Here is a 17,425-nt window from a genome sequence, read left to right as displayed (position 1 = left end):
CATTTTTCTAACCTTGTTTTAAAATTGTTGTTTAAAATAATCACACAAATCAAACAATATGAAGAGAGAATGTGCAGGCACAAAATATATTAACGACATTTTATTAATAACTTAGCTATTATTGAATCTCATTTGGTTCGTACCTGTAGGTGTTTTTTTCTTGAACAGAAATTATGAAGTTCCGATTATTTTTTTTATTTTTTTTGTTTCATCACAAGATGAGAACCATAACAGGTTATCTTATTATTGCATTAAATCATGAAATATTCTATGAATATATTAGGACCTAACAAAACTAGCTTCACTCCTAATACAGAGAGAAACCACAGCTACAGAATCATGGGTGATTTAAAGAGATTATGCAAACAGAGATTAATATTATGGGTAGATATTGTACTCAATGACTGTCAGCTAAATCCATCTACTGACACTAAATTTAACACTTTTTAACAGGGATTGTTGTAACTGTTCTACAAGAGATTACACTTGAAATAATTGCATTTTGTTACAAATTAAATTGGAAGCAAGGCTTTAACCTCTTAGTTTTGACCATCTCATTTGATCAGACCTATTCTAATCTCTTTTTTAGCAGCAGGGTATTCTACTAACAGGCCTAGAAGAATAAAGCATCAGGGTACTGTTTAGGAAATAAACATTGTGATTCTTCAAGGAATCAGTGTTTCAGTACTGCAGCCGCTGTTATATTTATGCAGAACTGCAAGCACCAAAACTGATGTGCCATGCATTAGAATTGGCATGACATTTCAAGGAGAGGGCACCCTCCAAAATGTTTCATCACGCTAATATGACAAAAGGTCAGACAAAGTGTTGAAGCACTGGTGAGGTAATCCACATATTCCCCTCCTGTGTGTCCTTGAATATCAAAAAATGGGGACAAAAAAGCAGGAGATACTGGAATTTAGGGAATCTGCTGAGCCTTAGCAGAAATATGGTGGTTTATTAGAGCGATTTTAAAATGTTGGCCAGTCGGAGTAAATTCAAAACAGTATCCTGCTGAAAAACATCAAGAACAGCAGGTGTTCGGTAACTGTCGTTACAGAATGTGGCTGTCATGTCTCAGAAGTGAATTGCATACATCAATAATTAATAATCAAATTGCTGGGTGAAAACAAAGGCCTTTGATATGAATTGCAATTACTTACGGACAATAAAATTGGAGCACCAACTATCGAAGTGTGAGCTCCTTCAAAGGGAGAAAATGGGGGAATTACACCGCTTCAAAGGGATTAGAATGATCATTGATGATAAATAACTAAAAAAAAACAGTATACATTCTTTACAGTTTTGAAAAAGATGGGTTTAACCTCTCCATTACAAACACTGAACTTCATGATTACGATCCCTTTAACAACCCAATTGTTAAAGATTTGGGAAGAAAAACAATCCACTGGTTAAATGAATCTCAAGTCATGAGCTGGTCCTCACTGGTCTAAATGATCTGAATGAAAGTGCTTTCAGTGATTCCTGATTGCTGCAGTTTTAGGTGTTAAATGCATGCTAATAGTTTTATATTTTCTTCTAAGAATTATTTACTTGATCAAGTTTTTTTTTTACCCAGTTTGGAATAGACAGTTCTGTGTTTATCTCAACTCAGAGCTACAAACCCTATGTCAACACACAATGCAGACTACTCAGACACCCACTTTCAAGCCACTTGTCTTTTAACACTTCACAGGCTGGATAGCCCCATACTGGAGATTCAGCTGAGATTGGAGGAGAGAGGTGGACCTTATCAACAATACCTTGAACCTGAAAGTGCCCAGGAGACCACAGGGGTCGCTGTGCTGCTGGGAGTTGAGAGAGCTAGCTAATCACCGTATTCTTGGTGACAATTAGCCCAGTTTGCTCTGCTGTTTGGAGAGTCATAGTCCACTTGTGAAGAGGGGATTTTTTATGATGAAGGAAATCTTGTTCTTGTTTTGAAATGCTTTGAAAGATTAAAAGCAATGAAAACTTCCTTGCAAAAATATAATGGAGAATGCAATTGATCCATTTGCATTTACTGAAAAACTGTGCATTGATGGCCTAAAGATAAGATTAACAGAAGAAAGAAACAAATTCTGGTGAAAGGTAGGCTCAGTGACCACAGCCTGGCCATAGTAACTGGCCTGGCTACCCAGAGAAGACAGACTAAGTGACCACAGTGACAAAAGCCTGCGGTCGACAGCCAGAAACTGGGTGACACAGGCAGACTCGAGTGCCCTGAGAGGACAGGCATAGTAGCCTTGCCTGACTACACAAACTAGCCTGGCTCTGCCCCTGGAGGACTGTCTCAGTGACCACAGCCTGGTCATACAAACTGGGTGACACAGGCAGACCTGTCTGTCCAGAGAAGATAGGATGTATTCCCACTGTCAGGAGGAAGGAGAGATGGTGATATACTTCCTACTACATATTTTAAAAATAAAAATACAGGAAGTCCTCGACTTACAACATATCAAACTTACGACCACTCGCACTTACTAAGGCCACCCCCTTAATCGTATTACTGTACAGTACTGTATATTACTTTCATGTTAATTGACAGGTCCTAATAATATTGCTCCCCATTGGGAGAACACAGAGAATAATATAATTAAGATTTGTCAGTTTATTTAAGGGTGTGATTTTGACTCTGGCTATTCTTTATTTATAGGGTTGTGTTTTTCAATCAGTCACTCAGGCTGACCTCTCAGACATGACACTACCCAGTCTTCTTCATGTACTGTAGGGAATACCAAATATTTATTTTTGAAATATTGGCAGTTCAAATATTTTAAACTTCAATCAAGACTACAAGTCTTCTAAAAGATGTGAATGATACAAAAGCCATTTAAATGGACTAACATCTTGTAATAGATTAGAAAGTCAAATGTCAAGATATAATGGCTTGAACATAGCTGCAAAAATGACAATGGCATACAGTATGACATCATGTGGCAACATATTACAAATATTTCTTTTGGTTTAAAAAATCCTCACCTCCAGTCTAGGGTGTATCCTGCCTTGCACCTGCTGTTTACCAGGATAGGCTCTGACTCCCCCACAACCCTGAATTGGATAAAACAGGTAGAATACAGAATACAGAAATCTGCAGTACCAGCATGATGGTTTACCATATGAAATCATCAGATAAGGGATTCCATCCCGGTACATTTTGAATAGCAATCAGAAACCAAAAGGCAGTTTTCTAGAAATGAGTTTTGTTTCTATTAAGTTTAAATACATTTATTTTAACATGGAGATATTAGTTTAAAATAACTACAGTGATGCTGAAAAATAGCTATTTCTCTCTGGACATTGTCATTGATGCTGTTAGAAATCATGTTGGGAATCACTCTAGACTTTTTCAGATTGACTTCAAGCGGCATGGCTCATCACTGAGGGTAACCTATGAAAAACAGCGTTATCCCTACCGGGGCCTAATTAAGACTGTTTCTGCATTCAGACTCATAGGCAGAGTGATTCTATCATGCGCTGATTAAAACAGCCTTGCAAAAGGAAATGAAAATTATGTATCTAGGAGTTTAAGTAAACCTTTGATTTACTCAGTGGAATCATTAGCCTTGGGGATAAGAAACTGAAACATATTGAGTTTTCCGTGCTGGGTTACCCTTCCCCCATTAAATGAAGAGATCATTGCAAATCGTTGGAAAAAATCTAAAATTTCACTATAAGGAGCCAAGAGTGTAACTACAATATTGCCAAACTTTACTTCCTGGGAGGTAAGTCGAACTTTCATGGATGGTATTGTAATTATTATCCAGAACTTTATTTTAGATGTGTGTACAATCAAATATGAAAATAAAATGTGGTTTGGTCTATAAAGCATAACAAAAACATTCTTTGGGAAAATATGACGTGAAACTTCTCTGCTCTTAATGAACTCTTGGCCTTGTGCTAAAGCCAGAAAATACTGAGTAAGAATTTAAACAATCAGGTACCAAAGCAAAGGGGTATTCACCAATAGGACATCCTTCGGTTCTCAGGATTTATGTCCACTATTGTTTTATTACATCCATCCACTAACCACTTTAACAATTCAGGGTCACAGGGAAGCCAGAGCCTATCAGGGCAAGCAAAGAGCTCAAGGCAGGATACATCCTGGGTGAGACACCAGTATATGGGCGGATAGACTCAAACCAGAGCCAATTTTCCCAGAAGCTAATTAACCTGTCACTATGTGTTTGGACTGTGGGAAGAGACTGGAGCACCTAGAGGAAACATACAAACTCCTCACAGCTAGAACTCCAGGATTTGAACCCAGTAGAGTCATCATTGCATAAGTCAAAACCCTTTGCTCTGTAAAATCAAAATTAATTTTGGTACACATTCACAAGTCACCTAAGTTTTTCTTCTTTGGGTAATTATTGTGGTTCACGTGATTTCAGAATAAGAATAAGAACACCATTGTTGAGGCCTCTCAGTCATGTAGGCCATGGAGCTTTCAAAACAACTCAATGATAAAGCTATATAAAAGGACAGTGTTTAAAAAAACATTTCAAAGACTCCAAATACATTTTGGAGTATTGTCAAGTTGATAATTAAGAAGTAGAAGGCACCCAGACCCTGCCTAGATTGGGCTGTCCTTCCAAATTTAGAAGCCTGGCAAAAACAAAAATCATTAGAGATGCCACTGTGAGGCTAAAAGATACAGTAGAACATGTAAATGGGTCAAAAATATCCCAGTCAACACAGAGAAGGGCCTTATGTGTTACTAAAACAAAACATGTCAGATCGCATGTGGGGTTTGCAACAAAGCACCTGAGTAATCCTACACGCGTATTGCAAGAGTTTGTGATCAGACAAGACAAAAATGGAACAAACTTTTTACCTAAATGCAAAATATCAAATCTTACACAAACTAAACATAATACATTACTCAGTCCACACCATCCCTTCTGTCAAGCATAGTGGTGGCTGCATTATGTTATAGTTATGTTTCTCATCAGCAGAGACTGGGAAACTTAGATGGAACATAGATGGATCAAAGAACTGGCAAACCTTAGTGGAAAACTTGCTTCAGACCTCAAACTGGGATAAAACCATAGGGCCAAAGCTACACTTGAATAAGAAAGTGAATGTCCTTGAGTGGCCCAGTCAAATTCCTGACCTGAATCTTACAGAGAATCTGTAGAAGGACTTGAAAACTACTGTTCACAAGCAGCCGCTATGTATCCTGAGAGTGCATCAGTAAATCTGTCAAGAAGAATGGGCAAAAATTACACTAAGCCGGTATGTAAAATTGATATAGATCCAAAAAGACCTGTAGCTGAAATTTCTGCCAATGGTACTTCCCCAATATATTGAGTTCACAGATCTGATTAATTATACAATCAGCATACTGTGTTTAATTATTTTTTTTGTCATAAGCTTTTACTGGCATTTTCTGTTCCTCATCTTATCCAAGTCTTTGGTCTGAGGATGCAGGGTTTGAATAAAATATTATGTTTAAAAAATACGTATGCACCATTTTGTAAATAAAATGAAAAGCAATGCATACTTTTGCAAAGCCCTGCATAAATTATGCCTATGCTTATTTCAGAAAGATTTTTATATAGCTTCTCACAGTTTTATATACAGATCTTAAAAAGTTCTAGATAAATCTTTCTGACCACTGCAGCACACAGAGCAGAGGGAGGTACGGAGAGTGTGGACATTGACATTAGTCATTTTAAGGACATCTCCTTCAGTGGTGTTATAGTGAGGTGTGATTCAGTATCCTGATGAATGAGGATCAAAAGGAGACATAATGAATTCGGGCACCTGTATTAGAATATTTATGATCTCCTGCCATCTAGATAGCTCTTATTCAAAAACTCAGTAAAAGTGGGCTGGGCTAAGTTAAATGTCACATATCGAATCAGGTGATTGCAAGGCAAAATTAGCTTGTTAACTTACCTAAGAGAGTTAGGAGACATTGTTTCTGTTGCTGGGAAATGTAATAAACAACAGCTGTAACACAAACGCTCTGTATTTTCTGCTCTCTGAAGAAGAACTGATACAGTATGAGATGAATAATTCATACAGTATGCATTAGCCTACTATTAATAGAATCTGGGTCTTTTCCTCCTAAGGCTATATCTTGTTTTTAACTTCTTCAGTGAAAGAGCTGCTTCAGAATTGCTTGACTTGTCTTTTGGTGATTAATTAAGGAGATCCCTTAGAGGGTGAGAACTTTTCTCTTAATTAAACTATTTACCCTTTAAAAGCTAACCTTCATGACCTTTTAAACAATCATATCCCCAGTGACCTCATAGATCAGTTGGAAGAACGGAGGGCAGGGTATTATTTTATCTTTTCTATCTAAGCTGTTGTCCAAAATCTAGTTCATGCAGTGAAGTCAGGGTAATAATGTCTAAGCATCTGTTATCACAGAGAGATACTGTAACACTGAATTACAATTGCCTTCAAGATATACGTTTTTTCTAAGGCTTTCCATGTTGTTATTCTTGCTCTGACTTGTTTAATCTTTAGTTCAGACAGTGAATATCTTTTGCTGTTTCCCCCTGTAGAATTTTAGCCCATTTGTATTTCAGAACTAACCTTCTTTCCCTTTCTCACAACAGTTCTATTAAAAAAGTTTACTGAGATGCCTTAGTAAAACTGCAAAACTGCAGCATTGACATTAATAAGACTAATTATATATATAGCAGTGGATCTGGATCTCATCTAGACACTGGTTTTAACCCTTACATAAAAATATGTGAAGATTATATTAAAGAGTGTATATCTCTCCATTCTGTGTATTTTATTGAATCATACTGTATACAAAATTTGAAATGTCTTAACCATCCATGTACTGTATATATATTATATACACACATATACAGTACAGTCAAATTTTCCCTTTCCTCTTGCATTGTAAGAGACTGTTACAGTAACATCACTTCTCGGGAATCCCAATATCATGTACGTGTCAGCAGTGCTTTGGGGTGTCAGAAATCTCTACTGCTTGTGTGAGCTGTGTGGCTTGAGCACTGAGAGATGGCTAATTGAATCCCATGTCCTATCTCACACACACACACTACTAATGTTGATTCATTATTTGAATGGTGAAGGGTTTCTGTGTTTTTTGCTGCTGTTTGCACTGAGAGAATCAATTCCACATCCCCTCTGAGCTAGGCAATGATATTAATTGGTTAGAGTGGAAAATTCAGTTTTGCACCAGCACGTTTGCAAAGAATGCTAGAAACCTCCCTTGTTGTTTGTGATCACCCTGACTTTTGGTTGTGTTGTACATGAGATGGGAAGGATGCAGCCAGCCATAGTGCTGTTAAAGAAGGAAGAAGAGAATGTCTTCCATTGTTCATCATTTATTTGTTATTATCTCCTCCTGGACAGTTTCAATAAGGTCTTACATTTTCAATAACATGCCAACAGAGGCAGATGACAGCAGATCCTTTGTAAGGCTGGTGATTTGGCCTCCATGACACAACTCCACTGTCACATTCTCATCCCGGAAGAAAATGATGGTTACCTGAGCAGCAAAAGGATGTGCATTGAATATCTCAGTTACCATTCTGGTTTGATGTATGAAAAAAGGTGACTAACCACATCAAACTGAGCTCACAGGAAGGGCAGCAGGTGAGGTCCCAGGACTTGAGCAGTGTAGTGCTGTGTAGACAGTTTCCATCAATTCCTACAGGTTGGGTTGTGTAGAGACTAGACACCGCTGCCCACACCATCAAACTTGGACCTCCTCATTGACTTAATCTATTGCACATAATAATTAATGTGTGCCACACTCTCTGACATCCATCAGTATGATCAAGACAAAACCTTTATTCATTATTCGTCCTGGCCAAATTTCCCATTGGCTCCTACCAATCACAGCCTCCTGATAATCCCAATCTATGAATTGGCTACATTACTCTGCTCTCCTCCCCACTGATAGCTGATGTGTGGTGAGCTTTCTGGCGCACTATGGCCATCGCATCATCCAGGTGGGGCTGCACATTGGTGGTGGTGGAGGGGAGTCCCCATTACCTGTAAAGCCCTTTGAGTGGAGTGTCCAGAAAAGCACTATATAAGTGTAAGCAATCTGAATCTCGTGAGCCCATCTGAAGTGTTTTAATTCGGCCTCCAACGTATTAAAGACACAATGGTGTAGTTCTCTAAATGGCGGGACATTGGTTCCTTGCTGTGTTCCCTATTGTGTAAGAAATGAATGAAAAAGCATTTATTTGATGTCCAAAATCTGGATATACTCAGTCCTCCTTATTTGCACAAGGTACATTCCTGAACTGTCCATAGAAAACAGAAAAGCTCTCCTATAGCACATATAGTGTATCCAGTGTATCCCATTTGGATACCTAATACAGTGTGATCAACACTCATCCATCCATTTTCTAACTTCTTACCCAATACAGGGGCTCAGCCTCTCTCATTACTCCCACTTCTCCCAGTTACCATTCTGGTTTGATGTATGAAAAGAGGTGACTGGCGTAAGAGTACAGGTGTTAAATCTAAACTCCACTCTGGATTGGTACAACCTGGCCTTCCTAAAGTCTCCCCTTAACTCAATTGATGAAGCTCTTGCTCATTTCTGCACCTGGTCTGTGGTATAGTGAGGCTGCTGATGCAGAATGGCTGTTGCAAGTGTATCCTCACCTATACATAATAATCCATCCATTTTATAAAACTCTTTATCCAATACAAGGTCACGGGGGAGCCCGGAACCTATCCCAGCAAGTGGGATACTTACTGTGCTTGTCGGGATACAACCTGGATGGGATGCCAGTCTGTCTGAGGGAGACACACAGACATTCCCACCAGAAGCTAATTAACCTAACAGTATGCCTTTGGACTGTGGGAGGAAATCAAACATGACCATGGGGTGAACATACAATACAACCCCCTGCAGATAGCACCCCAGGCCTGGAATTTAACCAAGGGTCCCAGCTCTACAAGGCAGCAGTGCTCGCTACTACACTGCCTTGGTTTATGAGATGAAAAGCACTATATAATTATAACAAATGGTTATTATTACTACTGCTGCTCCTGGGCCTAATAAGAAACTTCCAGTATGTGAATTAGCATAGTTTTGTTTATGAAAAAGGCAGTAAATCAAGAGCAACAGTTAGCATTCCAGGGATTGCTTTATATAATTTAGCATATGGATTTGCTTTAATCACGTCCATGAATACCATTCTTCATTGATTATCATCTTGTACTCTATTCTTGAAGTATACGTACTGTGCTTCATTAACTTAAACTGAGAGGTATTAAAAATGCAACAAATGAGTTTTAGAACCAACAGCATTTGTTGCATTTTTAATGTCTCTCGGTATGTAACCCCTTGTCAGCTTTACAATAAGGAGAAAGCTCTGTTTAGTCCATTGGTCTGAGCTCTTTGCAAAAAAACCCATATAAATAATCATTGGATGTAAGATATGATTTCATAATGCTAATTCGTAAACATTCTTTCATGTCATTAACATGTAAACAGTGTTGCACATTTTTTTCCTGTGTAAATAGTGCAGAACAATGTAGCTTGGGGCTGTTGTACGCTGCTGTTTCATCAGGAAAAAAAATTAAGGATTTTTAATATACGATGCCAGTTACCATGACAAATATGAACTACAACAATCATAGTGTTACTGTAAATGTGAATTATATCACTTTCCAAAAATAAGCGTAGAAATGCAATTATACCAAAAGAAAAGTACAGCAATCCAAGCCATGGAGTTTGAGATATTTTTAAAAAACCATGTATGAAAAGATAATAAAATAATTTCCTGACTTCTAACATAGTGCATTCATTTTGTATGTTTTGGGTTGTATAAACCAAGGACTGAGAAACATACAAAATCCATATCAGTTTTGAAATTTACACGGTTCCATGTCCTAAATCATTCCTCTCAAGACAGTGGGATTATACAGTACACGTGTATAATAATATTATATATATAATGAAAAACCACTCCAACTCTTTACAAAATGCTTCATCATTCTAACTGTTGAATATCAAAGTATTATTTTGACAGTAGAGGCAAAGGATGTTATTACGGAGGATGAAGACTAGTTTGGATTAAGTCAAATCCAAACAGAAACGGAAGGACTCTTATTAAGAGGCTTGCAAGCTCCAATGGCTTCAGAGTTGTCTGGAAATCAACAGAACACTGGTTGCCTGGTGCAGCTGTGGTTGCCATGGGGATGGAATCATACGAGTATTCCATCTGCTGAAGAAGAGAAAGCTTGGGATACAGTCTCTGGTCTGAAATGGAAATGCAGTAAACAAATGAATCATCTGCTTATGGAGGTGGCTTTAAAGGAAGCAGTTCTTCGGGGTGGGGGGTGGGTGGGATTACGGACATAAAATGATTTCACAGACCGTCAAAAATGCAATGTTAGGAGGTGAAGAATTATTTAAGTCGAGCCTCATTCCTACACTGGCTAAATTAAGTATGAAATAAGGAAATGAATATGATGAATAATAACAGTTAGCCTTTTAAAAGATTGTATTAAAGACATTTTAATTGCATGGCTTTCATATTTTAGGCAGCATTGCCCCTGAAGTGGTATATTTGTGAGATAACAGCAAAGCCACCTTTAGAATGAAAAAAAAACAGACATGGTGTATAAGTCATCCTCTGTCTAATCTGGCTTTTTTGGAGAGAATATCTTTAGCTCATGACTCATTATATGCTACTTAGTATCTTGCGCTACTTAATATAGACAGATTAATGTGTCACAGGAATCACACCAAATTAAAATAATTTGTCATGTGCCATAGCACTGGAAAAGTGTTAATATAATCCTGAAATGTCAACGAAGCACTTAGGATGTGTCCTCATTTTTTTTCTGCAGAAGCAAAAATGCACAGCTTGGTGCAGATCAGAAGGAATGTCGAAGGCATGGCTCTATGTCATTGTATTGCTAAAACTCAGGACAACTTGTATGAGGTCTGAAAGAACTTGACACAACTAACAGAAAATGGCTTTCACAGCAGTGCATACAAGTGCAGTGATTACTTGGTTGCAGGCTTAAAAGTAGTTCTTAATATAATGCTTTAGATAAAGTGGAATAAGAATAGTAAGAAAATGGTTCCTTAGGATCAAAAACTGTTTGGAAGAGATTTCAGGATTAACACCTATCAACCAAATAAGAAAGATGGCCTATTTTCATTTCACAGGGTTTTATGTTCAGACATCTACGACTATATGGAAAAAAGTACCTAATTTCAAACCCAATATTTCTGTTCTTGTTAATTTATACTACCCTTGAGTACTTGTTTCATACCTGAGCCTGAGGTGCATTCAACTGGGTGGTGTCTGTCTGCATTTGTTTGTATTTCTGACATCTTTTCTCAATAATTTAGTTTTCTAACAGAATAACAAAAAGGCAAAGAGCTATAATTCTACAGTATCATATGTGAAGCTGTAATATTTTGTAAGCTTGTATATGCTCAAGCTCCTGGACTTTTTATTTCTTTTTAATAACTCCCACGCAACTACTGGCTTTTAATGATGTGTCAAAAATTAAAACTAGATGGCTTTAATCACTCCCCAGAGGTCTCTGGGACCAACTCTTAAAAAAACAGATGAATAGCGTTGAACAGCAAAAATGTCCTGTTGAGACCTATAACCCTAGGTTTTGTCTACGTTATTTAATCAAGGTAAAATATTTGTTATATTTATATTAAGAGAAAATATGAGCTGTTGCAGAGGTAATATGTTTTGCAAATTATTTTAAAATTATTTGAATCTTTGGAAAATGTGGACAGCGGTGAGTCCATTTGTGATACTGATTTTTAAAAATAAGTTATTGAACGCCGTCATTAAAGTATTTTTTCAAATACATTAAAGTATCTGTTTGTGGCATATTGCTTTTAGTGTGCCTTAAGTCATGCTTCAAAAACACATTTCTGTTTTATTGATTGTTTAGAGCTCTTTACCTTTTCCTTATTGGTCAAAAGCAATTGGGGACTTGTGTCTTTTTTTTTTGTCTCAGGCAAACCAATTGAAAGCAGACAGTTGATTGACAGACACAGACAGGCAGCTTGCCAAACTAAATCAGTAAGAAGATTCTCTCTTACAGTATTAGATTAGACAAAAAGCATGTGTTATCTAGGGAATACAATCTAAAACGATTCAATTGTTTCAGACGAAATGAATGTTAACACTGATGTTTGGAAGTGAAATATATTTTTGTTTAAAAATGAACCTACCTTTACATCTCTTCTTTTCAACAACATATTATTTTTATTCTGGGTCCTTCGTATTGTTGGAGTCTCATGGTTTTAAAATACAATGCATCTACATAAATGTTTTTAGGTATGCATACAATAAGAAGATGCTACAATTACCATACATGAACAGTGTACACTGAATGCCACAACCAATAAACATACAGGCTCAAAACTCTGTCATGAACCATACAACAGATACATAATACAGAAAACAGCTTGAGTCTAAAATCTGAATTTTATCATTGACAGATACATCTAGAAATATGTCCAGTTACAAGCTAAGTGCAGTATATCATTTTTGTGATAATTGTGAGTGGTTGCATTTCATGTTCGTGTTATAATCCTAAAATTGCTGTATTAATATTTTCTAAGTAGACCCGAAGCCTTTATGGGAAATCATCAGATGTAATCCTTATTATTTAATTTCTCTTTCTGAAAAAAAGACATTTCAATTAATTATCAATGCACTGTTTATTAGCAAGAGCAAGATCTGCTCTATGAAGCACCAATGCCCAGGAGAAACCCTTATTCTCAGTACAAAGAGATGAGGCACTTATAGTAGGACTTAAACTCACATAAAACCTATTTTTTGCTCCACAAGATCTATTCCATGAAAGCATCCATTTGCTATGGAAATTTTGCTAAATATGCCTCTCGTAGAGTAGAAACCAGTATCCAAATAGCTTTTTGTCCCTATAATTTATCTGGGTTAAGATTAAGACCATGTGATGCTGGCATAGCATTGTCAGATATAATCATCCCATTGGGCTTTAATCCAGGGAATTATGAATTAATTAGGCCTTTTCAGGGTTGTATTCTTTAAAATATATCTGTTTTTTTCAGGTTAGGAGCATTCAGATTTGGCCAGAGTTTGTTATACCTGTTTTCTTTTGTTTTGACCATCATGTCTATCTAGCAAATTACTCCCTTAAGCGGTACACAGAGAAAACACTAGTTATGTACATTTAAACACATGTGGAAAATGGCTTTCTCTGCTTTAAATCCCAGTACTATCGTCTACAGAGGTTTCTTAGTACTGTTCATCCTATAAATAACCAGCTGAGAAGGCCTTAATTCTTATTATTACATACTGCTGACATACAATGTATCTGTTACCTTCTGGATGTCACTAAGGGCATTTTAGACTACTACTGTGGCTACTTTTCAGCCTGTATAAATCCACAGATATATCTTTGAATAATAAAAAACAGAGCACAGATAAACTTGGTTCCAAAGTTCCATCGTCTATGTGTTAAAACCTGAAAATACAGGCCCAAATAAGTCTTAGAACAGAATGACAGCTCGTTAAGTCAATATAGATGGGCATTGTGGCTTGTTTCATCTTTCACACAGATGTGTCAGAGGCTGTGCTGTTAAACTTAAGGCAAAGATTGTGATATTAAACAAGCAGCCAAAACAAGCGAGCGTGACGTTCTTCATGGGACTCCCTAGGAAGCCATTGCGTGCTCCACTACTGCCTGGCGCCACTACTGCCTGAGGAGAGCATGCACAACACTGGAGATTAAAACTGCAAACAAGTCAACCACCGTGAACAACAGCACCTCCTGGGTACAAACCCCCATCATCCCCTGTCCTTCAACTGCCTCTGTGATGTAACTGCCAGAGATGGAAAAGGCGTCTCAAGTGAACAATCGGAATTCAGGCATGTACCACGCAGGATTATCCATGGAATAGGTCAGTGACTCTGCACGGAATAACTTAGTGAGCTGCTGTATGCCTGTGATGTCTGATTGTTGCATACTGATAGCGTAAAGTATATTAAATCTTTCTCTTCCTTCTGGGCATAGACACTGAGTTTTAGTGTTCTTCAACTATAGTCCACTTAATTAATTGTATTAATTGATAATGACATTTCTTTACACTGTGATCTTAATAAATACTTTTGAAATGATAGACTTTGCTTTCAAAAACTGAATTTACCAAAGTATGCACAACATGTGTCAAGTGCAGAATGTGTCACATTACATTTGGATGGCAACCTTATAACTAGTTTTGTTGAGGCCAGAAACAAATTCATTTCTCCTGCCTGATACCTGTTGTAGTATAGAACTGCTTTTTCTAAAAACACCTCTTACATTCAGTGATGCAAAGCCAAAACTTTGGCTTTTAAAATCATACACATAAACTCTGCAGTTATGATGAATGAAGAATGTAGAGAAATAAGACACATCATCTGTAATTCATTGTTGATTCTCAGTACCATACTTCTGATACCACGTTGTACACAATCTAAAGTAAAATGCAATTCCAAAAAGGATCAGCTCTCGGTTTTCTATGCTGGTCATTATCATCATTATCTGTATTTATATTTCCTCACTTACCACACAATAAAAAATGACTGTGACTTTTGTATGTAGAATCATTTTGTAATCTCAAAACGTATTCTCCTGTTGTACCACATACTGTTTATACCAGTGTCCCTTATACAGACAACAATCAACACAATCACACAGGAATAAGATTAAATGTCAATGGCTAAATTAGACAACATCAACAACAATAATCACTCCTCTATTCTGATTAATCACTCATCTTGAATAATTTCTTCAGGCGCTGGGGGAATAAGTCATCTGGTGACTATATGAAGGAAAGGAAGAAAAAAACAGTTAATTAAAGTGTTTTTTAGAGTTTATTACTTATTTTTAATTCAAATTTAACTGTGGAGACACACAGCTTGATCCTGTCCTAAATATGGGCCATTAAGGGGTTAACATTATCCTACCTCTCACCCTAATTGCTTTATGAAATGAATTCATGTAGCACAAGCAGTAATTATTGCAAGAATTTCCAATGCATATGTGCAGTGTCAGTATGTTTAAGGGTCAAATAAGAGCCAAAAAAAACATTACAAACAAGAGACTGATATTCATCCTGTCTTGTTCATTATCAGTAGCTAGATTCAGTAGTCATGTGACCAAGCCACTTGTTCCATGCTCCCACATCCCTTTGTGTAGAACAGTGCCTCCTCTTCTCCTGTCCTTTCCCATAACAGTTTCTTTAATACTTATAGTAACTATTCTTTGCCTTTGTATGGTGATTTTCATCTAAAATGACTCCAAAGCACTTCAGACCCATTTAATCTACCACTGAAGTGCAGGATCAAACAGGATGATATCTGATAGCCACTCTATGCCAGCAGCATGCTATACTGCAGTTACTTCACTAATCAAACTGGAATCAAAGTGGAAATTGTAGATTGTCTAAGTACTCAGGTAATATGTTAACGTGTTTGCACACCTTTCTTAGAAAACCAGAACAGAAATTTACATAAGATACCACTGTTCGAAAACCTAGTTTTATTAGTTTTTTGCATAATCTCAACCACAAGTAGTCAGGATCATAATTTAGTATTCCAACTCTAGCATTGGTACATCGGTTAAGCATTGCTAATCCAGAGGAAGCAAGGCCACACACTGACTGATCTTTCAGCACCACATCCCTGGGGACCTCATGCTCATACATTTTTAACTGCTGTACATTTTTGGGAAGCTTAAAATATCTTCCAAAACCAGAGACATGGTAAAAAAAAATCTCTCATACTTTTGCGATATCTCAAGAGGAAAGTCCGTTCTGAAAGCAGAGTCGAAGCAGCCTCTGTAAAATGCAACAGCTGCTTTAGAGATTTTTTTTCCAGAACCATTGGGCTGCTACTCAGATATTCTTTAGTGAGCAGAGCAGTGATAAGAATTGCTCCTAATTTATTTTAAAAGTAGCACTCAAAGCATCATACGGTGATAGAATTATTCAAAAATACGTTACATTCTCTAAAGAGATTAAAAAGCAAATCCCAAACATCTTGCAGAGCACACTTTGCAGTCAAAAGGATTCTCTTCTCCATAACAGTATCTGACAAGACGCAAATGCTGCATCTGGGCATTTTGGAGAAACGAAGACGGAAAATAATAGCACCTATCCAAGTAAAAATAACTTTATTAATATTATGTAAGATGCTTATTCAGCAAACATGACTCACAAGTGCTTGATGTAACCATTCAGTTAGGAGGCATTGTGCTGTTTTATTTGCCACATCTTTTATAATGCCCCCATTGTTCAGCCTTTAAATGACACCTGCCTGATATTAATGGAGAACATCAGTTATGCCATTGTCTGGTACTGCCATCTGTCCATAAATCTGCTGCCAGCAACAATGTTGCTCTTACTGTGGATTAGGTTACAGCTTCTCACTGGCTAACCTACAGACACCCAGAGCTCCAGCAGCGTCCCCCCTCAGGCCCCCACCGCGCTGAGGATGCTTCAGAGGTACAGTTCATCCCTGACTGGGACTGTTCTGTCACCAGATGCAGTATTGTACCACGCAACAGTCAGGACAAGCTTGGCTGTAGCTTGTCTTCTCAGATCATTTCACTCTAATACTCAAAAGCTTTCGTGTGGTATTTCTAAAAAAATAATTGTATTCTATTGTTTAGGGTCATACATGGAGAACATATTATTAACATGGGGCCCATTTGCTTGATGTTGGTCCATGAATTCATCCTTGTGTTCCTCCTTCTGCAGGAGCGCAGAACACAAGGTCCAGTCCATAACAGGGCACACACAGAATTTAGAAACTAATTAAGCTAGACTACACGTCTTTGAGTAGTGGACAGAGATTGTAATGCAGAGCACAACCCAACATGATTGAGGAGAGCATGCAAACTTCACGCAGAAGGAGCTCCAGTTCGGAATTATTTCCAGGACTCAAGTAGCGTGAACTGCCATGCTTGTGCTACTCACGTAAATGCCAGCAGTGGCTACAGAATAAATGTATTGGTTGCCTCTTATTATGTATAAAGTTCAGATTTCAACAGCATACATTAAGTGAGCATTTTACACTGTGTGTAATTCTGTAAGGTCCACACTGTGTTACCATGACACAGTGAACATGCTATAATATCAAGGGATTTATCCCCACCTGGTGTAATACCCAAAACATTTTCTTCCAATTAAGAAACCTAACCAGCAATCATCGTCCACTCCTCCCCCAACAAAGCTCAATCATAAACATTTCTCTACCAAACTCTCTCGTTACACTCTCACACGCCATTTTGTATCAATAAACACATGTGAACATCCACAAATTACAATTGATTAATCAAACAATTAGTGTTCCCAGTGCAGCGATGTACTGCACAACCAAGAGTCTTTGAGGCCTGTTTTGACAGATCAGGTGGAAGATACATAGTAATTAATTATTTCGCAGAACAACCTGCC

The sequence above is a fragment of the Lepisosteus platostomus genome, chromosome 2, assembly GCF_059453375.1.
Source record: "Lepisosteus platostomus isolate fLepPlt1 chromosome 2, fLepPlt1.hap1, whole genome shotgun sequence".
Taxonomy (NCBI): Eukaryota; Metazoa; Chordata; class Actinopteri; order Semionotiformes; family Lepisosteidae; genus Lepisosteus; species Lepisosteus platostomus.
The sequence above is the reverse complement of the archived record's forward strand: the minus strand, read 5'-3'. Positions refer to the sequence as shown.